This window comes from Lolium perenne, chromosome 1, assembly GCF_019359855.2.
Source record: "Lolium perenne isolate Kyuss_39 chromosome 1, Kyuss_2.0, whole genome shotgun sequence".
NCBI classification, from domain to species: Eukaryota; Viridiplantae; Streptophyta; class Magnoliopsida; order Poales; family Poaceae; genus Lolium; species Lolium perenne.
The window spans coordinates 58720195-58745023 of NC_067244.2; the positions used below are offsets into that span (position 1 = coordinate 58720195).

The 24829-nt window shown below is 42.3% G+C and overlaps 1 long non-coding RNA gene across 21 annotated transcripts; it reads right to left on the minus strand.

Annotated features, from left to right (window-relative positions):
- Nucleotides 1–1219: 1219 nt before the first annotated feature.
- LOC127294614 (uncharacterized) lies at nt 1220–6607 on the minus strand. Of its 21 annotated transcripts, none has more exons than XR_011754444.1 (6): nt 5914–6606; nt 5312–5794; nt 5161–5229; nt 4961–5044; nt 1843–4463; nt 1220–1643 (listed from the first exon to the last, which is right to left on the minus strand). It is a non-coding gene; the product is annotated as an uncharacterized lncRNA (long non-coding RNA). The 21 variants fall into 21 exon arrangements; XR_007846875.2 differs by having other exon boundaries at nt 4961–5056; XR_007846871.2 differs by having other exon boundaries at nt 1843–3893; nt 3999–4125; nt 4397–4463; nt 4961–5794.
- Between the last annotated feature and the right edge of the window lie 18222 nt (nt 6608–24829).

A 24829-nucleotide genomic window follows, 5' to 3' on the forward strand; every position in this document is an offset into this window, starting at 1 on the left:
CTGCAAATGCGCCGGCTCGACACCATCGACGAACTCGGCGAACTTGTCCGGGAGCCGCTTGATGCCGAGTGGGTCGTCGTCGATGCGGAGGAGGAACTCGAAGCAGTGCTCCTCCTGCGAGGACGAGGAGGGGCGGGCGACGGCGAGCGTGGGGCCGTAGCTGCTCCACCACGGCGGCCCCTGCCCTGGCCACGGGGGCGCCCAGGGCTGCGGCCTCGACCACCTCGCCGGCCACCAGGACCGGCCATGGACTTCCTCGCGGGCCTGGCTACGTCGCAGGAACACCTAGGCGGCGCTACGGTCGAGCTTTGTGGCGGCTAGAGTTTCTTTGGAGGAGTGGATGAGGAAGAAGACCGCGTGCCCCCTTTATATAGGCCGGAGGCATGCGGTCGCCGCGGGACGTGTGGCTTTGCCATTAATGTGGTTGGCGGAGGTGGGTTGCGGCCGCTCGGCAGCCGAGGCATCGCCATTAACGTGGCGCAGGCTGCCGAAGCGACGCAGCGCGATTGAGAAGACGCATCGACGCAGAGTCGCTGCCAGGCAGGCCCGACGAAACGTCCGCCAGACGCGAGCGAACACTTTCCGGACATCCGCGGAGACGCATCCGAGGCGCATATTTGGGCTAGGTTTGCGTCTCCGCGGACGGCCCGGTCACTTTGCGTCGCCCCGCTGGAGGTGGTGCCAGACGCATTTCCGGTCACGGCGGACGAAAACGGTCGCTCAGCGACCGTTTGCGTCGCGCCGCTGGAGATACCCTCACGCATTCAATTTAAATTTCTCTAAATGTTTTTATTATATATTACAAAGATGAAAGAAATTTAACTAAATTCTAAACCAAACTAAATATAATCTAATAATTTTGCATTCTAGCATTTTCTTCTCCTCCTTCCTTCAGGTCTTTCCTTTCCTCATTCCATTTATTTTTCTCCTCTCTAAATAGGGCCAAATCCTAGCTTACTTATCATGGATCTCCTTCAGTGGCATTCGTCATGTGTTTCACATCTCATAATTATGAGCATCCAACTTATTCCTCTCTTCGAATAAATTCTGAACCAACGTAATATTTTGAATTTTTTCTCTTTAATTGTAGCAGTGTTGGTATTTCCATACACTAGATTTAGATGTGCGCCTTGGCGCACGACCCTGCTGAATTCTCACCTATGTACAGTTTACATAACTACGATAAAAATGAAACAACAAAATCACAAACATTTACATATAATCAGGAAAATGTAAAATATTATTGCAATATCTAACACTGTTTTTTCAGGACTAACAAAAGCAAGGAATATCAAAAGTACTCTCTAGATAATCTTGTCTTAGCATGTCCCAAGGCTGATTTTTAACTGAACTCAGTCTTTTGAATCAATGACACATTGTGGATTTGATTAACAGAAATGTTCACGGGTAACAACAAACTTTAGATACATAGTACTCTATAAGGTATGTACTCAGCCAGAAGCACGCACACCTTGTTCACTTCACCGGGCAACTAATGCAAAATAGAGAAACAAAGTTGCTACAAAACGAACTGCTACATCTGGGACACTACTGTTCTCGCCTGGAAAGTGCGCGCAGTTTACAACATCCTTGCTCACCTACCACCCTTCATGTGGTGTCAGCCAGTACTGGAGTTACATAGCCTGTGTAGGGCAGGTTACAAATTTGGTGTTATGAAAGAAAATCAACTATGACCAGCAGTTATATATTACTTGACATGGCCAAACACCGAAAGGATTAACACATGTTCAGGCAATTAGAGCATTTGAGCAAAATTACCATGTATTAGAGTGAAAGTTTAGATATGTATCAACACGGGTGCCCTCAGGCTGAAGAACTTACCTTCCTTCCATCAAAATTGAGTAAGCCAAACAGGAGCCACCGCAACAGGTGGACAACTCCAGGCAGTTCTTGGCCTACAACAGCTGTTTCTGGAAAATGTGCAGACCTACAAAAAAGTGTCAGTTAGTGCATGATGCCTCCTTGTTCATCAAAAAGGTTAGGGAGCTTGTCTTACAGGTTGAATATACTACAGACTAAAATCTTGTGAAACCATTCTCTCTCAAAGTACAGTAGATAGCATAGCAAATGATCTGAAGATAAAGTCTGCCAACTATGTCATAGTAGACATGATACTTGAGATTACAAAGCATGGTCATCTCTATTTTCACACTGTTTATAGGAAGTTCAGATACCAAAATTTAGGCAATTAGCTCGTGTCAGCTTTAGGCTGACTTGACTGAATAAACGCCACGTTTAGTACGTTGCCATGTAGTAAAATCATCAGTCAGCTTAACAAAGAGGTATCTGCATGAGCCATGCCAGGAGCCAAGAATGTGTCTGAATCCCATTTGCCCGATTCTGGAATAATAAGAACGTCTACCGTCTGCCTAAGGAGTTGAAAGAATTGGAGACACCGGCCCAAGAAGTTCATCCACAACCAACTTGTCAGGACATATTTGCAGACTTGCCATTGCCAACTCCCTAGTGAACACCCTATTCCAAAAGCTTCTTACCATGTACTGCACAAGTGTACTACAAAAGAATAGAATAGTGAAATATTAGGAGCTAGCTAAAAGATTTAGTATAAACATGTTGACAACTATGCAAAAGTCATAAAATAAGCTGTAGCGTAGAACCAATACCAATGATAAGTGTCATACTACAGACTATAGCTAGTAAGGCACATGAACAAAAATTGTGCCACAGATCACAACGAAATATGTATGTACAAATCCCTAATTGTTCAGTCCTGTAACTGGATTCAACTCAACTGAAGTCTTTTTTGCAGGATAACTGAAACATATATTTGGAAAATGCTACTGAACATAGATTACCAAAGTAATCTGTAGCCTATTTCAATTTCTTGCGAGCACTCAATATCAACACACAATCAAACTCATTATATACTTCCTACGTAGAGGAAGTTCTGTTTACCAGAGGAAAAAATAGCACATAACCTGCTGAACATTCTGCAAGATATATATGACAAAAGAGGATAAAAATAGATTCTTAGTCTCAACTCCAAGTTCTCTGATAGTTTGGACAAATACAAACGAAAGATGCGATAAAAGGAATCTGACAAAATGTAATGAAAAAATCAAACTGGCCCAAGAAGTAACTCAGCAAGAGCATGTCCAGCTTTAATTCATATAGATGGTCTTCGTTTTTAAAAAAACCTTAACTCAGCAAGAAAATGCCTCAGAGTAAAATTAGTTATGAAGAAACTTCGTAAGAAAACAAAGGACCTTGCTATTTATCCTACAATGGGCTCAGAAGGCAGTGAACTGTATAATGATCAAAACTGAAATACCTCAACATAAGCTAATATTTTTCACTAAATTTAATTATATCACATGTATAGACCAAAAATATAATGAGCTTAGCTGCAAGCTAGTATTTTTCTTAAATTTAACTATATCGCTTGTACCGAGAACACACCATGACAATTAAAACAGGAAGGGCAGGTTGTAGTTCTTCAGAGAAACCAAACTGAAAGATCATGTATTCCAATCACACCTAGAGTGAAGATATTGTAGCATGCATCTGTCCATGCAAACCTCAAGTGGCTTGTATCGTCAGCGAAGTGGATAAGAGCTTCCGGTAGATAAATTAAGTGAGGGGGAGAAACCAATATCTTTAGTGAAGTAAAGAACTCATCTGATGTAGCTTCTCAGCTATATCTGACATGGAATTAGAACAAACAACTGATGAAGTGTCAGAATAAATATGAGCAAAATTTAAATCAATTGACATTGGTGTCACCTGAAGAAGTCTATTCCAGCAAGCTACGAATAATCATCTATAAGAGACAACTTCTCAGTAAATAAACAATGCATCTTGCCAAATTTACAATAAGTGAAGGATTTTACTGAAGCTCTCATAAGAAATATCTAGCATGATCAGAAACACACACAATTTCAGTCAATTACTCATGGTTTTTATATAGTTTTGATCATACCAGAAGAAAAAGGAAGGTTGCATGCAAGATTTGTCACCTCTGAAAATGCTCGAGGTAATACATAGCATAATCCAAGAGTTGATCCATGCAGTGTTGCACGATGTGCGGGTTCAAAATATGTCCATCCCAACGAAATTCTTAGTGTTTTATGCCATCTGCAGGCTCTTCAACCCCAAGCAAGAAATTGATTAAGAGAGCAAACTATTTTAGTTTCTTATATATGTTTCCCATCAAACATGATAACTATGTTTCATCAAGGTTGGTCTAATGTTCGATAGAAACACATAAGAGGTAATCTATGTAGCATCACAGTACCCATGTGAACGCCATGGCCATTAAATAGTAAAGAATTAGTCTTGACACCAAACAGAGAATATTTGTAGCAGGTCATCCATATGCATGGTAATAGTTATGCTTGGAAGAAATATTCATTACTCTTTGTCATGCCTTGCTTCTTCAAGTGTAATTATCACCAGTTCAAGAAATGCATCCATTTTCTTGCCTGAAGTTAATAAAGAAGGTTAGTGCAAGAGATTAGTGGAAAGGTATATGAAATATTCAAGTGTAGCAAAGAACAAGCAGGAATAACGAACCAAAAAAGAGCCACTTGACTCAGCGAGCAGGAAAACATAGAGGTAAACTAAAAAAACAAAGAAAGGCATGAAAACAAACGTATAGAACAGGCAGGCATCTCCATGTCTGCTACTCTGATCCAGGATACCCCACACAGATGATCTTATTTGAATTAATGACAATCACTGATCAGAGAGAGAAACCTGGGAGAACGGCAAATCGACGTCATACCTGGATCAGACGAGGAGTCTATGTATGCTATTAGTTTTTTTTAGAAGCCACTAATTTGTGGATACATAAGACTGAAAAGTTCATATACTGGCGCATTGTTTTTCTAGTGTAAAACTAATTAGCGATTATATTTCTTTTGCACACACTAATTTGGAGTAATTCCATACAAATTCAATGCAAAAAGTGGATCTTAACTGAGAGAGTGGAACCTCGGATCCTCATCGTAGCGCCACCATTATCAGCATGTGTAAAAGTAAATCTTCCGCAACGAATCAATGCCTGAAACACAACCTGGAAATATTCAGGTACAATTTTTAGATATGCAAGAAACTGAATCAATTTTGTCATGAGGAAAAAGAGTCAGGGAAGGGATGGCGGTGGACTAAGAGCAAAACTTGATTTCTTTTTTGTATCGAACATCAGGAATCACCACCAGAGCAACCCGGCCACAAGCACAGCAACACCTGCGTGAGAACACAAAATGTTCAATATCAAACAACAACAAAGCAATGGATGTTGTCGATCTGAATAGGATGCCAAAGCAACCAGCAAGGATAATTGTAGCACTGGCACTCATCCTCTACATGACATTTAGAAATCCGAGTATTGCAGCATTGGCTAAATTGTTTCATCGTTTAGTTTCCAAGATCCAAATCCACCTTTAAAAAAATGGAGAAGACCAATCAGCCAAAAATATCCATAGAACTCACTCCATAAATTAAATTCTTTGCAGCATATGACATCAGGACCTGCCATATATATGTAGCATCTGAAAACTACTCTAGTTTAATAGTGATAATGTTCAGTCTAAAAATCTAGAAAAGATGGAGGTTGAATCTAAGTTGCGTTTCGGTATGTCTCACTTTGTCCTTTTACAGACTGCACTCCACAAATACATACTATTTAATAGTATGCATAGTCAAAACTGTAACCAGACCTATGAGATGTTACCAATGACCGATTCCTTGCATAGATTAATTTTATCTAGGATTTTCATCAAACACTTTCCATACAGCAGTAAAAATAGATCTGCACAAATCAAGATGAGATGTTTTATGAGCTAAATCAAATAGGTAGAGCCTGCCTCCACTTTTATCGCAGACTCTTGGAGAGTAGAGTTCGATAGAGAGAAATAGAAGAGGGAAAACCTGTAGATCCTTGCAAAGAGAATAGGCAGAGGAGGGCTGACTGTTGTGTTGTTGGCCAGCGTCTTGCGCTGCTGCTTGTCATCCGTCCGGCCAAACTGCTTCAGCCAGGCAACTGCCTAGAGAGATGGTGGAGGCATGGCATGACACGACGCCGTCTCGGTGGAGAGCACCGGTGGCGGCTCAAGAGAGGAGAGGAGGGGGATTGTCTCCGTCGACCCTGACCCCGACGACGTGGTCCGCGTCTACGGCTCCCACGGCTGCCCCATGGCGTGGCGCCACCGCATCGCGCTCCTCTACAAGGCCGCCGCGCCGCTGCACTTCACGCCCTCCGAGGCGGCCCCGCTCGGCCGCCCCGTGCTCCGCCTCTCTGCCGCCGACGCCCTCCCGCGCCACGTCGACGCGCGCTTCGAGGGCAAGCCTGCCGTCGCGCCGCCCCCGCGGCGGCCCGCACTCGCGCCTCGGTCGCCGCCGCGGAGGAGGTCGCCGAGATGGTGCACCTGCTCCTCTCTCTCCTGCATCAGCCGCCGGCGCTGGTGCTACTCGCGAGCCGACGCTCCTCCCGTGGCGGCGTGCTGCGACCTGGAAGAGTAGAGCCTCGGGAGAGGAGCAAATCGGGGAGGAGGGAGGCGGCTAGGGAGAGGAAAAAATCAGAGGAGGAGGAGAACCGCTGCCTTTTTTCCGTGGATCCTGATAGATATTTCTTTCCCCTCCTCTCTCAGCCAATCGTACCATGACATGTGGCCCAAGCGGATGCAGAGAAATAAAACGGAGCGGCCAGCCCGTGTGTGCCTAGTGGCGGACGTGGATGCCCTGTGAGTCCCCCGTTGGGGGGCATCTATTATAGGTTAGATGCTCCCATAAAGTAGATAGTGCATTTTGCATAGTTGCAAGCCACTCAGGATAAACCCAAAATGTGTGAACAGCAATTTTCAGCGGTAATTTTTAGCCTCATTCGTCGGCGTGCGGGTATTTATTCGACACAAATCATCAACCTCAACAGTAATTTACCTACGATAATTATTTAATAGCACTTTTTGAACGACGTGTAATTTCTTAGCAGCAAATGTCAAAGGTACGTGAGCAGCAATTTTCAGCGGTAATTTTTAGCCTTAATTTTCAAAAGTGCACGGGCAACAATCTCCAACAGTAATTTCCTGATCATACCTCTCTATTTGTCTATGCCTTCTTCTTCTATAGTAATTTCATGGTTCTGCTATGGTAAATGCGAGAAACAAAATACGCTACTATGTTACCTCTTTTGTTGGAAAAAATATTAATACATTATGTTTATCGCGTCACGATCACCTAACGGGCATACTACTACTACCTCCGTCCCGGTTTATAGGTCTTCCGTGTATCTCTAGATTGCTAATTTAACCAATTTAACATAATATATATACTACAAAATATATACCATTAGAAAGTTTAGATGTTGTACTTTCTAATGGTATAATTTTTATAGTGTAAAACTTAGAGTATTATATTAATCAAATTGAAGATCTTGGGATACGCGTAGGCTCTGGTAAACCGGGATGGAGGAAGTACCTTCTACCACATCAACTTCGACAAAATATGACTACATTATCCGCTGCCTCTCCTATTCGAGAAAATACTAATAATACATTTTTTAATGGCCTCATAATTACCCCACGGGCACGACGTGTCACCGTGCCAATGCTTTATAGTCACCATCAGGACGAGTGGTAATACTTGAAACAAACACTCTTAAAGTTAACTATTTTTAATGGGTTTATTCGTTTTTTAAGAAGCAAGAAAAAACAAAGACAAGAGAAATAACAAAATTAAAAACAACAATTGCCGAATTGGTGGTTCAGCTAGAAAAAATACTGAAAATTCTATAAATCTGTATCCTTGCTAGCTGAACCACCAATACAAGTTTTTGAACTAAATTTTCCTTTGTTTAGATCTATCAAGATATATGTTGATCTTCTCTGATTCATTATCACTCTAAGTATTTTCTTTGCAAAAAAAAGGAGAATTTAGCTGTAGATTTATTTAAGCGTGCCTAACAGGTTAAGGATGTATCAAATGATCCAATTATATTTTGGGTTCCCTCGATTTTTAAGTTGCGCCGGAGCTAGCAACCATAGGCATTTAGTGAAGAAGAGGATTCTGCATATCAAAATGGTCTTGTTTATTTTACCTCAACTTTTGAAGTTTCATGTCTAACAGGTCGGCAACCTCACTAGTGGAGAATAAGCCTATTGTCCCGGCCCATAAGAGGTTTTTGTCCCGGCTGGTCAACCGAGACAACGGGGCACGACAAAAGGTCCAACCTTTTGTCTCGGCCCGCTTACCAGCCGGACATAAAGTCCACCACGTGGCCGCCACGGGGCGCGCAGGGGTCATCCTCTTTTGTCCCGGCTTGTAACACATTCTGGGACAAAAGGTCCTCTACGTGGCGCGCGCAGGACGCTGCTCCTTCAGGGTTTAAGAGGTGCAGCCACCCCCCGCCACCGCCCCCCTTTTATTTCATTTTTTTCATTTCAAAATAATTTTCATATATTTGTACGCTACTTCAAGATGTACATGAGTTCATGCATTATATATAGATCAAGCAAACAAATATTCGAATCAAAAGTTTATTCGTAGATTTCCCTTACATATACATGGAGCTCACGACTACCGGAACTAGAGCCCGTCGTCTATTCGAACTATTACACAGGGATCATGAGAAGCACCTACTTTGATTAAACAAGCCATTGTCGTCTACCATTTCTCTCATCAGAAGTCCCGCCAGTTCCTCCGCAATTCTTAGTAGGTGTTGGTGTGGTTGGAGCTTCTCCCGCATAAGCTCGACCTATATAGTAAAATGAGATGAATATGAATATATCAATCTTGATAACAAAATATTAATGGTAATAAATTAACGATGTGAATGTTATTGCTTACGTCGAATCTACGACCGCCCTTCTCAGTGGGTAACATGCAAATGGACTCGCAAACGTAGTATTCACATAGATTCATCCCCTGTGCCTGTTGGGCGCACGATACGGGAGTAAATGTTAGCTTCTTTGTGAAGTTACTATCCTTAATCACCTTCTTGAAGCTTCTGCAAACCCTGCCAGACTAAAGAATGATTGAATGAGTGGATAATTAATTGATATCTCACGAAAGATATCGATATAGCGTGACAATGATTGAAATTACCTCTGGAGCAAGTCCTGCAAGTTGCGGAACCTTTCCAGGCCTCTATTCAATGGGTTCCTTGCTTCAAATATTCCCTTATCAACTTGAATGTCTACCAGAATCCAATGAAAACTGCACATGTTTATATATACGTCATGAATTATACTTAACATCGAGTAAGAAAAATTGAATGTGTACAACAGAGTAAGACTCTCAGCTGTAGTTGTGAGGAAACAATATTTAATCAAAGAAATGTTGCTCCATTAAAAACCTAGCATAAACCTCCACCTTTTCTAGCTCCTAAAATATAGATTTCTTCTTCCACATGGGCGCGTATCCGTCAGCGTCATTCGGAACAGGTCGTCTGCCTGGACCCTTTCCAAAGATTATATTTAAATCCTTGACCACCTCAAATACATTAGCACCACTACGGGGGACAGGCTTCGAACGGGGTTCTGCCTCGTCATTGAAATGCTTGCATTTTTTCCTTAAGGCATGCTTGCACGGAAGAAACCAGCGATTGTATGGGTACACAATTTTCCTTCTTTTTTTTCAAGTATGTACTTTCAGTTTCATCTAAATATTGTGTGCATGCATTGTATCCCTTATTCGTCTGTCCTGAAATGTTACTAAGAGCATGCCAATCATTGATGGTTACGAATAGCAATGTTCGTAGGTCAAATTCTTGTTTGGTGTGCTCATCCCACACACGTACACCTGGTTCGGCCCATAATTCCAAAACTTTATCAACTAATGGCTTTAGGTACACATAAATGTTGTTGCCGGGTTGCTTTGGGCCTTGGATAAGAACTGACATCATAATGAATTTCTGCTTCATGCGCAACCAAGAAGGAAGGTTGTAGTTACATAGAGTCACGGGACAGGTGCTGTGATACTCTGCTCCACAAAAGGATTCATGCCATATGTACTAAGATCAAACCATAAGTTCCTTGCCTCACCTGCAAAATCCGGGAACTCTCTCTCTCGATGTTTCTCCATTGCCGACCATCAGCGGGGTGCCTCAACGTCGCTTCTTTCTTACGTTCTTCCATGTGTCATCGCAACAATTTGGCATGCTCTTTGTTTCTGAATAAACATTTCAGCTGTGGTATTATGGGAGCATAAAACATCACCTTCACAGGAACCCTCTTCCTGGGTGGCTCGCCCTCAACATCACCAGGGTCATCTCTTCTGCAATGCACCGCATATCAGACATTTATTCTCATTCTCGTACTTCTCACCGCGGTAGAGGATGCAGTCATTAGGGCATGCATGTATCTTCTGCACATCTAATCCTAGAGGGCAAGGAAGATTCTTTGCTTCATGCGTACTGGCGGGAAATTCATTCTTTCTTGGAAGCATCTTCTTTAATATTATCAGCAACTTTTCAAATCTCGAGTTAGTCACACCAGCCTCTGCCATTTATTTCAGCAATTCCAATATGCTACCCAGCTTTTTCTGCCCATCTTCGCGACTTGGGTACAATAATTTTTGGTGGTCCTCTAACATCTTGTCGAACTGCAACCTCTCCTTATCTGTGCCGCAGTCTCTCCTTGCATCAGAAATGGCCCGACAAAGATCATCATCACCAGGCTCATTTGGTGCCCGTTCTTCACCTCCTCCTTCTTCTTCTTCATTGTCTTCCATTGCGGTATCACCGTATTCAGGGAACATAGATCGATAATTGGCATCATTATCTTCTTCATCGTCGTCTTCCATCAAAACCCCTTCTTCTCCGTGCTTAGTCTAAACATTATAGCCGGACATGAATCTGTGCCGAAGCAGGTGGCTCCGAATGTCTATTGAGCAAGAGTAATCCTTCTCACTCCGACATTTCAGACATGAACAACAAATAAAACATTGCTTCCCCTTGTTGGCCTCGGCCACAAGCAGGAAATATTTCATGCCCTCTCTGAAAGCGGGATCGTATCGGTTACCGTATATCCATGGATGACTCATCTGCACCATAAGTACAATTATGTATCAAATGCAATCATCATGCTAAAATTAGTATTGTGCGGTCTATATATACGAAAAAATAGTTGCTAACCTTTTAGGACAAAAAAGAGGAGAAATCTTATAAAAGTAACTCAAGTGGCATCGTTCTCACAAACATTTCATCAAACACCTCTTGTGCACATGAAGAAAAAAACTAGCATAAACCTCCACCTTCCACCACCAAGAAAAAAAAATGTAGGGAGAATGGGGGAGGGGGCTGGCCGTATATATATAGTCCAAGACCTTTTATCCCGGTTTGAGTCACAAACCGGGACAAAAGGGCTGCCAGCATGCCGCAAAAGGCCCCAAACCCTTTTGTCACGGCCCAATCCTTCAGCCGGGACAAAAGATCCCTAAAGAACCGCGATAGAAGACCCCGTAGCTTCTCGGTGATTTCGGGATGATGTGGCCAGCCTATTTGTCCCGGATCCACACTGGGCTGGGATAAAAGGCCTAAACGGAAGGTCAGTTTTCTACTAGTACCTGCTCTACGGAGCTATCTTAGGAAAACATCGACACATAGGTCAAACAGTCAGGACGAAGGAGTACATACGTAGACTTTTGTAAACAAGTTGTTAGACCTTAGTGCTAGCTCATAGGTCAATGGAAAAAACTGGTTAATTGGTTATTTAACCTTGATATGAGCTATCAAGAGAATCTTGGATATTTTGTCCAAAGAATGTGTTCAAAGGAGCGGCATGTATTCAAAGCAGAGAAATTATGACAAGAACTTTATCAATCGTTGTGTTGATGCTTGGACTTGTTACATGAATCATTCCAAGAGAACATACGCTGGTCAAGGTAACTGTGGTCGAGAGTTGATGACCTTCCACTTGACCATGTAAGAGCTCCATGTTCTCTTTAATTCAAAAACTAAATGCTACTGCATGCAGTTGGATGTTCATGAAAAAGAGAGATGCTGCAGGTTCGATCAGAATATGACCGTCCTTCTCTTTTGAGAGAAATACATAACTTCTGTACACTAAGTCCGGTTTGAACCCGGGTGCATGTGAACTCTAGTTGGAAATGTATTTTTTAAATGTTAAAAAATTCTGAAACAAAAATATCCAATGCGTATGCATGTTTCATGTGTGCGTAGAAAGTTTTCGCGGAGAAACCACTTTTTTATTTCAGAATCTAAAAAGACAAAATAGGTCACATATATACTGCTATATAGCTCTGTAAAATTTCACTTTTTTGCCGAGACAAAATAAAAGGTTTTTTCGTCACGAAACTCATGTCCAGGACACATATTTGAGATCATCTGGGAAATCATTTTGTGTTTCGATTTTTAAAATATATTTTGACATCACAAACGGAACTTTTCAAAAAATGGATTCACATGCCCCCATGTTCCATATATGCACATTCCAGGTAGCCATCGCCTTTATCCCTTTCACTCCGAAGATGCCAGATGCTACATACTAAGGTACGAATGATGGACAGACAGCAGCTGAGCAGCAGCGAATGGTGTGGTGCTGCCGATCATCCTGGGTGTCCTGCATGGCCAGCATCCACGATCATCGCTCGTTTGAGATGGGACACCTTCTTTTAAGTCGACTACAAGTTTATTACATATGTAAAATTAATATCTACTCTATTTGTCTATAAATAAGTAGACGTGCAGGTTTTTCCAAGTGAGATTGTTAAGTGGAGAGATAATTGCATTAGGAATATGCAAATCAATATCTCTCTCCTCTTTAATTGCTACACCTCCAATAAGCTAATTACATGTAAAAAATAAAGATAACATGCGCTCAATATTATTGGGTTTGATTTTCGTGCAATGAGAGAGAAGTGCATTGAAAACCTAGAAGTACGCTCTTTTATGGATAAAATTTGAGGACGAACATTCACTTATTTGAGGATGAAGGGAGTATTTATGTGGGTGTTTAAATGGTTAAAGGGGACGACAAAATATATTTTTATTCAACATAAATGGTAACGTGTTCTTCAGATTGTCTTCAATCTACAAGTTGCTCGCGACCGTTGAAAAAATCTAGCAGCTGTCTTCGACTAAGTAATCTTGATTACATTGTAAACAGGTGGGATGTTCGACGCTTGAACTGTTATTTTGATGTTGCGTTTGTCCATGGGGACTAATGTGACGATTTTGAACTGTTATGTTAGTGCTTCTGTCCACGCTGAATCGAATCTTACGTTATTGTATGTCTGTAACCCAATAACATTGCCTGTAATCCATTAAGTATGTCTCAGAACCCAAGAACGATGCCTTTAATTCAGTAAGTATGCATGTAACTAATTATATATCCCTTTGAGTTGTTTCATACCTCTCATGGGCCATATCATTTGTGTTGGGCCAAAACAAAAAAAGGGCTTTTATTGGGCCGTTGATCGTACTAGCGCTCTATCGACGACGAATAGGGCCGTCCAGCCCAATTGGTATGCAGGCCCCAATTATGTGAGCCCACGCTAAATCCTAATCCTAACCCTAACACTAAACCCTAACCCTAAACCTAAACCACGTGGCGGACATCTATTCGTCCGCGCGGCCAGCTTTTATTTGTCAACGTGGCGGACGTCTACTCGTCCACGCGGCCAGCTTTTATTTGTCAACGTGTCCAGCCTTTATTCGCCGCGGTATTGGGAATGAACAGGCGACGTGCCCAACTTCTACTCGTCCAGGTGGCCAGCTTTTATTTGTCAACGTGTCCAGCCTTTATTCGCCGCAGTGTCAGGAATGAACAAGCGATGTGTCCAACTTCTACTGGTCCACGAGGCGTGCTCGCAAAGCCGACATGTGCCCTTGGCTGACACATTCTGTGCGGACACGCGTCCTTGTATGATTGGACCAAGTGTCCGCGATTTACGGGTAAATATTTTGAAAAATGTGTGCCAGGTATCAGCACCTGAATGGGCCTCGTGGCGATCCACGTGGACGCTGATGTCACCCGACCGGACTAACAGCTTAATCATTGTCCGGCTAGACCAATCATTGGACCAACAACAAAATGATTGGTCTGACACGATGGTCTCGGTCGGGGAGGCAGCCGCATGACGGTTATTCCTGTCACAATGTACCAGGCCGGGTGGGCTTTGATTGTGGGCTAGGTCGTCACCGATCCATGACGGAACGATCTAACCGTCAGTCTGGCCATCTGTGAAGCGAGGTCCGCCACGGTCCTGCAAACCGTCAGTATGAGGCCTCCGTGACGGATTTTGCACATTCGCTGACGAACTAAAATCGTTATAGAAGACCCATATGTTACTAGTGATGTGTCGTCCGTGCTGACTCGTCCAGCCCGGATCTGGCTGAACAACTTGCCGAAAGCAAGCATTGATGGGTGGCTTGACTTTGAAGAAGCCTTCGTCAGCAACTTCAGCGGCACCTACAAGAGGCCCAACCAATCGTAACAGCTCGCCATGTGCCAACAGCGCGAGAACGAGACCGACGGGGAATACTTAACCCGATGGAGTGCCACAAGGAACTCCTGTGAAGGAGTAATAGAGGCTCAAACCATCAGCTGGTTCTGCAATGGCTGCATCTCTGGATGTTTGCTATGGCAGAGGCTACAAAGGAACATACCAACCACCTTGGCGGAAATGATCTAGGTGGCAGATAGTTATGCGCTTGGTGATCCCACTCAGCCGGCATACCCTCCACGCCAAGATTACCGGAACAACAATGAACACAACAGAAGGGAAGATTTCCCGGATAGAAGATATGGCCCGCAACATGTGAAGGAGATATGCCCAAGAGGCAATAATAAAAGTGGTTATTATATATCTTTATGTTTATGATAAATGTTTATATATCATGCTATAATTGTATTAACCGAAACATTGATACATGTGTGATATGTAAACAACAAAGAGTCCCTAGTATACCTCTTAACTAGCTTGTTGATTAATGGATGATTAGTTTCATAATCATGAACATTGGATGTTATTAATAACAAGGTTATATCATTGTATGAATGATTGAATGGACACACCCAATTAAGCATAGCATAAGATCACATCATTAAGTTATTTGCTATAAGCTTTCGATACATAGTTACCTAGTCCTTATGACCATGAGATCATGTAAATCACTTATACCGGAAAGGTACTTTGATTACATCAAACGCCACTGCGTAAATGCGTGGTTATAAAGATGGGATTAAGTATCCGGAAAGTATGAGTTGAAGCATATGGATCAACAGTGGGATTTGTCCATCCCGATGACGGATAGATATACTCTGGGCCCTCTCGGTGGAATGTCGTCTAATGTCTTGCAAGCATATGAATAAGTTCATAAGAGACCACATATCACGGTACGAGTAAAGAGTACTTGTCAAGAGACGAGGTTGAACAAGGTATAGAGTGATACCGATGATCAAACCTCGGACAAGTAAAATATCGCGTGACAAAGGGAATTGGTATCATATGTGAATGGTTCATTCGATCACTGAAGTCATTGTTGAATATGTGGGAGCCATTATGGATCTCCAGATCCCGCTATTGGTTATTGGTCGGAGTAAGTACTCAACCATGTCCACATAGTTCGCGAACCGTAGGGTGACACACTTAAGGTTTGATGTTGAAATGGTAGAACTTGAATATGGAATGGAGTTCGAATATTTGTTCGGAGTCCCGGATGAGATCCCGGACATCACGAGGAGTTCCGGAATGGTCCGGAGAATAAGATTCATATATAGGAAGTCATATTCCAAGTTTGGAAATGATCCGGTGCATTTATGGCAGGTTCTAGAAGGTTCTAGAAAAGTCCGGAAGAAATCACCATGGAAAGTAGAGTCCCGGAGGGACTCCACCTTGCATGGCCAGCCAACCCTAAAGGGGAGGAGTCCAAGATGGACTCCCCAAGGGTGGCCGGCCAACCCCCCTCATGGAAGGGGGGAATCCCACCCCAAGTGGGATTCCCACCTTGGGTAGGTTTCCCTACACATGGAAGGTTTTTGGTTCGGGTCTTATTCGAAGACTTGTAGTCCAACACTTGGGGCTTCCACCTATATAATGAGGGGCATAGGAGAGGGGGCTGACCACCACAAGCCCATAGCTTGGCCGCACCCATAGGTGGCCAGCCACCCCCTCTCCCAAACCCTAGCCACCCCCTCTCTCCTCCTCTTCTCCCGCACGCTTAGCGAAGCTCCGCCGGAGATCTCCACCGCCACCGCCACCATGCCGTCGTGCTGCCGGATTCAAGGAGGAGCTACTACTTCCGCTGCCCGCTGGAACGGGGAGAAGGACGTCGTCTTCATCAACACCGAACGTGTGACCGAGTACGGAGGTGCTGCCCGATTGTGGCACCGTGATCAAGATCTTTGATACGTCCCCGACGTATCCATAATTTCTGTCGTTCCATGCTTGTTTTATGACAATACTTACATGTTTTGCTTGCACTTTATGATGATTTCATGCATTTTCCGGAACTAACCTATTAACGAGATGCCACAATGCCAGTTCCTGTTTTCTGCTGTTTTTGGTTCCAGAAAGGCTGTTCGGGCAATATTCTCGGAATTGGACGAAATCAACGCCAAACCTCCTATTTTTCCCGGAAGGCTCCAGAACACCGAAGAAGTGTCGGAGAGGGGCCATGGGGCCACCACACCACATGGCGGCGCGAGCCAGACCCTGGCCGCGTCGGCCTAGGGTGTGGCGCCCCCAGGTGCCCCCCTGCGCCGCCTCTTCGCCTATAAAATCCCTTTCGACCTAAAAACACCGTACCAATTGACGAAACTCCAGAAAGACTCCAGGGGCGCCGCCGCCATCGCGAAACTCCAATTCGGGGGACAGAAGTTTCTGTTCCGGCACCCTGCCGGGACGGGGAAGTGCCCCCGGAAGCCATCTCCATCAACGCCACCGCCTCCATCATGCTCCGTGAGTAGTTCCCCCATGGACTACGGGTTCTAGCAGTAGCTAGTCGGTATTCTCTCCTCCATGTACCTCAATACAATGATCTCATGAGCTGCCTTACATGATTGAGATTCATCTGATGTAATCGGTGTTGTGTTTGTTGGGATCCGATGGATGATACATTATGATTAGTCTATCTATAAAGTTTGTGAAGTTATTGTTGCTGCAATCTTGTTATGCTTAATGCTTGTCACTAGGGCCCGAGTGGCATGATCTTAGATTTAAGCTCTATACTTATTGCTTAGATTGTATCTACAAGTTGTATGCACATGTCACTGTTCGGAACCAAAGGCCCCGAAGTGAGAAGAATCGGGACAACCGGAGGGGATGGTAGTGATGTGAGGATCACATGTTTTCACGGTGTGTTAATGCTTTGCTCCGGTACTCTATTAAAAGGAGTAACTTAATATCCAGTAGTTTCCCTTGAGGACCGGCTGCCACCGGCTGGTAGGACAAAAGATGTTGTGCAAGTTTCTCATTGCGAGCACGTACGACTATATACGGAAAACATGCCTACATAATTAATAAGCCTGATGTTCTTTCTTAATGCTTTGATTCCTATCAATTGCCCAACTGTAATTTGTTCACCCAACACCTGTCACTTATTGGAGAGTTACCACTAGTGTAGATCGCTGGGAACCCCGGTCCATCTCTCATCATTATATACTCGTTCTATATGTCATTGGAAGTAGTATCAACTATCTTCTGGTGCCATTGCTCTCATATTGCTATTCACTGCTCTTTGTATTCTTTGTTACTCTGCTCTCATATTACTGCTACTTTCACATCACCCCTGTTGCTAGTGCTTTTCCAGGTGCAGCTGAATTGAAAAACTCAGTTGTTAAGGCTTATAAGTATTCTTTACCTCCCCTTGTGTCGAATCAATAAATTTGGGTTATACTACCCTCGAAGACTATCGCGATCCCCTATACTTGTGGGTTATCAAGACTGTTTTCTGGCGCCGTTGCCGGGGAGGTATAGCTCTACTCATAAGTTCACCTGGGGAGTACACTCTACCTCTCTCTCTGTTTTATTTTATTTTGTTTTGCTTAGTTTACTTTTGTCTAGTTTATTTGTGCTTAGTTTATTTCTGTCTAGTATTATTTTGCTTAGTTTAATTTTGTCTAGCTTATTTTTGTCTAGTTTTACTTTTCCTATATACCCAAAAATCCATAAAAATTTGAAAAATCAAAAAATTAAAAACTGCTGTTATGGGAGAACCTACAACCTACTTGGAGCTCATAGAATGTTATAATAATTATAGAGAATCAAGAACTGGTAAAATAATGAGTGATATGATAGAAAAATTAAATACAATTGCTAGAATCTTGCTTAGACGCCATGATATAAACTGTTGCTCTCAACAGGATACTAAACATCTTAAATTTCAATGTGGCTTTAGTGAGGAATTTTTTATTAAGAACTATAACCGGAATTGCTATATTCATTATGGGTTCGAAGAGGTAGAACAATTTGTCTTATTTATGGGAGCCTCCGAGATAGAATCCTTCATGGTTGAGAATTATGAAACTTGTGCTATTTGTAAGGACCTTAAAGATTATGTCTCTACTATCCTTAATTCTTGCATAGAATGCTACAGTAGGAATCCTTATATCCTTGATTATAAAGAGAGACACATTAATGCACAAGAATGCACTCGCAATTTGCAGGAACCGGTGGAAGAAGAAACTGATGAACCTGAAAGTTCATTGGATGAAAAAGAGGAGGAAATTGATGAACCTGAAAGCTCATTGGATGAAAAAGAAGAGGAGAGCGGCGAACAAAAGGGGGAAGAATGGATTAGCTACCCATGCCAACCTTCTAATGAGAGTAACTCTTTATCTCTTACACTATTTGATTGTCCTCCATGCTTACCGAAAGAGGTTGAATGTTATGTTCCTGTGGATTCTCTTGAAACAGTCCCTATGAGTAAAACTTGTGAAAATAATTATGCTACTGTTATCTATGATAATCCATGCCACTTTGATAAATCTTATGATAATGCTTTGTTTGTGCCTGATGTCGAAATGCATGGTACTAAAGAATTTTGCTTAGCAAATGTTTATGATAAAGCTCTAGATGATGGTCCTATGTTACTTGATACTATTAATTGTACTACTAATGAAAATGGGATTGGAGAGTCCTTGACTTATTCTATGAGTCCCATATCTCTTGAGATTGATCAACTACCTTGTTATATTATTAATAAAAGTAAGTTTGAAAGTTTTAATTCCACTATTCTTGAACTTGATAAAAATTATGTGTTTGGAAATCATGAAAAGTATGCTGCATGTGATAGTTATATTGTTGAGTTTATTCATGAATCTACTGAAAATTATTATGAGAGATGAAAATATGGTTGTAGAAATTTTCATGGTACTAAAATACCTCTCTATATGCTGAAATTGTTGAAGTTACACTTGTTCTATCTTCCTATGCTTGTTACTTTGCTTTTCATGAACTTGTTTATTTACAAGATTCCTTTGCATAGGAAGCATGTTAGGCTTAAATTTGTTTTTAATTTGCCTCTTGATGCTCTCTTTTGCTTCAAATACTATTTCTTGCGAGTGCATCATCGAAACTGCTGAGCCCATCTTAATGGATATAAAGAAAGCAACTTCTTGGGAGATAACCCATGTGTTATTTTGCTACAGTACTTTGTTTTATATTTGTGTCTTGGAAGTTGTTTACTACTGTAGCAACCTCTCCTTATCTTAGTTTTGTGTTTTGTTGTGCCAAGTGAAGCCTATAATCGAAGGTTGATACTAGATTTGGATTTCTGCGCAGAAACAGATTTCTATCTGTCACGAATCTGGGCTGTTTTCTCTGTAGGTAACTCAGAAAAATATGCCAATTTACGTGCGTGTTCCTCAGATATGTACACAACTTTCATTAGTTTTGAGTTTTCTGATTTGAGCAAGTCTGGTGCCTCAATAAAATTCGTCTTTACGGACTGTACTGTTTTGACAGATTCTGCCTTTTATTTCGCATTGCCTCTTTTGCTATGTGGGATGGATTTCTTTGTTCCATTAAACTCCAGTAGCTTTGGGCAATGTCCAGAAGTGTTAAGAATGATTGTGTCACCTCTGAACATGTGAGTTTTTGATTATGCACTAAACCCTCTAATGAAGTTTATGAGAAGTTTGGTGTGAAGGAAGTTTTCAAGGGTCAAGAGAGGAGGATGATATATGATCAAGAAGAGTGAAAAGTCTAAGCTTGGGGATGCCCCCGTGGTTCATCCCTGTATATTTCAAGAAGACTCAAGCGTCTAAGCTTGGGGATGCCCAAGGCATCCCCTTCTTCATCAACTTATCAGGTTCCTCCCCTGAAACTATATTTTTATTCGGTCACATCATATGTGCTTTACTTGGAGCGTCTGTGTGTTTATTTACGTTTTGTTTGTTTGAATAAGATCGGATCCTAGCAATCCTTGTTTGGGAGAGAGACACGCTCCGCTTTTTCATATGAACACTTGTTCTTCGTTTTACTTTTAATGTTCAATGATAAAAGTTGGAAGCTACAATACTTATTGTTTGGTTGGAAACAGAAAATGCCTCATATGTCTTGGATAATTTGACACTTGGCAATTGTTTTGAGCTCTCAAGTAGATCATAAGTTTTTTGCATGTAGTTTAAACCTATTAGTGGAGAACTACCGTAAAGCTTGTTAAAATTGGTTTGCATAATTGATCTCTCTTAAGGTCTAGATATTTTCTGGTAAAGTGTTTGAGCAACAAGGAAGACAGTGTAGAGTATTATAATGCTTGCGATATGTTCTTATGTAAGTTTTGCTGTACCGGTTCATACTTGTGTTTGCTTCAAACAACCTTGCTAGCCTAAGCCTTGTATCGAGAGGGAATACTTCTCATGCATCCAAAATCCTTGAGCCAACCACTATGCCAATTGTGTCCACCATACCTACCTACTATGTGGTATTTCCTGCCATTCCAAAGTAAATTGCTTGAGTGCTACCTTTAAACAATTCAAAATGCTTCTCAATTTGTGTTTATGTTTTATAGCTCATGAGGAAGTATGTGGTGTTTAGCTTTCAACCTTGTCATTTACTTTTGACGGACTCTCATATGGACTAGTGGCACATCCGCTTATCCAATAATTTTGCAAAAAGAGCTGGCAATGGGATTCCCAGTCCCGAATTAATTAACTTAAGTAGACACTCCTCCATGGTATGTGATTGTTGGAAGGCACCCGAAGGATTCGGTTAGCCATGGCTTGTGTAAGCAAAGGTTGGGGGGAGTGTCATCATCATAATAAAACTAAAATAAAAAGGCACTCCTTCATGGTATGAGATTGTTGGCAGGCACCCGAGGATTCGGTTAGCCATGGTTTGTGTAAGAAAGGTTGGAAGGAGTGCCACATAAACAAGTAAATAATTCATGGGAGCCGCTCTTGGAAGTCCGGTTGGCGAGGTAGTTAGTGTACCCACTACCATTCGTTGACAACAACAAACACCTCTCAAAATTTTACTTTTATTGCTCTCTATATGTTTTCAAAACCAAAGCTCTAGCACAAATATAGCAATCGATGCTTTCCTCTTTGAAGGACCATTCTTTTACTTTATGTTGAGTCAGTTTACCTACTTCCTTCCATCTTAGAAGCAAACACTTGTGTTAACTGTGCATTGATTCTTACATACTTGCATATTTGCATTCATCATATTACTTTGTGTTGACAATATCCATGAGATATGCATGTTGAAAGTTGAAAGCAACCGCTGAAACTTATATCTTCCTTTGTGTTGCTTCGATGCCTTTACTTTGAATTTATTGCTTTATGAGTTAACTCTTGTGCAAGACTTTTGATGCTTGTCTTGAAAGTACTCTTTATGAAAAGTTTTGCTATATGTTATCTACTTGTTAGCAACTATAGATCATTGCCTTGAGTCACTTCATTCATTTCATATGCTTTGTAATAGTATGATCAAGGTTATGTAAGTAGCATGTCACTACATAAATTATTCTTTTTATCGTTTACCTGCTCGGGACGAGCAGGAACTAAGCTTGGGGATGCTGATACGTCCCCGACGTATCCATAATTTCTGTCGTTCCATGCTTGTTTTATGACAATACTTACATGTTTTGCTTGCACTTTATGATGATTTCATGCATTTTCCGGAACTAACCTATTAACGAGATGCCACGGTGCCGGTTCTGTTTCTGCTGTTTTTGGTTCCAGAAAGGCTGTTCGGGCAATATTCTCGGAATTGGACGAAATCAACGCCAAACCTCCTATTTTTCCCGGAAGGCTCCAGAACACCGAAGAAGAGTCGGAGAGGGGCCAGGCGGCCACCACACCACATGGCGGCGCGGGCCAGACCCTGGCCGCGCCGGCCTAGGGTGTGGCGCCCCCAGGTGCCCCCCTGCGCCGCCTCTTCGCCTATAAAATCCCTTTCGACCTAAAAACACCGTACCAATTGACGAAACTCCAGAAAGACTCCAGGGCGCGCCGCCATCGCGAAACTCCAATTCGGGGGACAGAAGTCTCTGTTCCGGCACCCTGCCGGGACGGGGAAGTGCCCCCGGAAGCCATCTCCATCAACGCCACCGCCTCCATCATGCTCCATGAGTAGTTCCCCCATGGACTACGGGTTCTAGCAGTAGCTAGTCGGTATTCTCTCCTCCATGTACCTCAATACAATGATCTCATGAGCTGCCTTACATGATTGAGATTCATCTGATGTAATCGGTGTTGTGTTTGTTGGGATCCGATGGATGATACATTATGATTAGTCTATCTATAAAGTTTGTGAAGTTATTGTTGCTGCAATCTTGTTATGCTTAATGCTTGTCACTAGGGCCCGAGTGGCATGATCTTAGATTTAAGCTCTATACTTATTGCTTAGATTGTATCTACAAGTTGTATGCACATGTCACTGTCCGGAACCAAAGGCCCCGAAGTGAGAAGAATCGGGACAACCGGAGGGGATGGTAGTGATGTGAGGATCACATGTTTTCACGGTGTGTTAATGCTTTGCTCCGGTACTCTATTAAAAGGAGTAACTTAATATCCAGTAGTTTCCCTTGAGGCCCGGCTGCCACCGGCTAGTAGGACAAAAGATGTTGTGCAATTTTCTCATTGCGAGCACGTACGACTATATACGGAAAACATGCCTACATAATTAATAAGCCTGATGTTCTTTCTTAATGCTTTGATTCCTATCAATTGCCCAACTGTAATTTGTTCACCCAACACCTGTCACTTATTGGAGAGTTACCACTAGTGTAGATCGCTGGGAACCCCGGTCCATCTCTCATCATTATATACTCGTTCTATATGTCATTGGAAGTAGTATCAACTATCTTCTGGTGCCATTGCTCTCATATTGCTATTACTGCTGCTGTGTTACTGTTACTACTGCTCTCATATTACTGCTACTTTCACATCACCCCTGTTGCTAGTGCTTTTCTAGGTGCAGCTGAATTGACAACTCAGTTGTTAAGGCTTATAAGTATTCTTTACCTCCCCTTGTGTCGAATCAATAAATTTGGGTTATACTACCCTCGAAGACTATCGCGATCCCCTATACTTGTGGGTTATCAATCTTCTACGCGCTTTTGCAAGCGGCAAGTGATCGTCTACCGCAGCAATAAGAACCTACTCTTATAGGCTTTGGAAATCTTCAAGGGTTAGTCTCGTTCATCCCCTCGTTGCTCCCACCTTCTAGATTGCATCTTGGCTTGGATTGCGTTCTCGCGGTAGGAAATTTTTTGTTTTCTATGCAACGAATCCCTACAGTGGTATCAGAGCCGTGTCTATGCATAGATGGTTGCACGAGTAGAACACAATGGTTTTGTGGGCGTTGATGCTCTTGTTATCTTTAGTTTGAGTACTTTGCATCTTTGTGGCATAGTGGGATGAAGCGGCCCGGACTAACTTTACATGACCGCGTTCATGAGACTTGTTCCTCGTTCGACATGCAACTTGTATTGCATAAGAGGCTTTGCGGGTGTCTGTCTCTCCTACTATAGTGAAGATTCAATTTACTCTTCTATTTGAAAACATTAGTATCACCGTTGTGGTTCATGTTCGTAGGTAGATTAGATCTTACTCGAAAACCCTAAACCACGTAAAATATGCAAACCAAATTAGAGACGTCTAACTTGTTTTTGCAGGGTTTGGTGATGTGATATGGCCATGATGTGATAATGAATATGTATGAGATGATCATTATTGTATTGTGGCAACCGGCAGGAGCCTTATGGTTGTCTTTAAATTTCATGTTGAGTAGTTTTTCAAAGTAGTTGTAATAGTTGCTACATGAGGTGAAAAACCATGAAGACGGCGCCATGAACCTTGACGCTACGCCGACGATGATGGAGATCATGCCCGTTGATGATGGAGATCATGTCCGTGCTTTGGAGATGAAGATCAAAGGCGCAAAGACAAAAGGGCCATATCATATCACATATGAATTGCATGTGATGTTAATCCTTTATGCATCTTATTTTGCTTAGAACGCGACGGTAGCATTATAAGATGATCCCTCACATTAATATCAAGATAATAAAGTGTTCTCCCCTCGTATGCACCGTTGCATTGTTCGTAGTTTTGAAGCATCTCGTGATGATCGGGTGTGATAAACTCAACATACAACGGGTGTAAGCCATGTTGCACACGCGGAATACTTGGGTTTGCTTGACGAGCCTAGCATGTACAGACATGGCCTCGGGACAACGGAAACCGAAAGGTTGAACATGAGTCATATGGATGATATGATCAACATGTTGATGTTCACCATTGAAGCTACATCATCTCACGTGATGATCGGTTTTGGTGTAGTGGATTTGGATCGTGTACCACTTAACAACTATGAGGGATGTTGTATTAAGTGGGAGTTCATTAGTAATTAGATTAAAACATGAACTAATTATCAT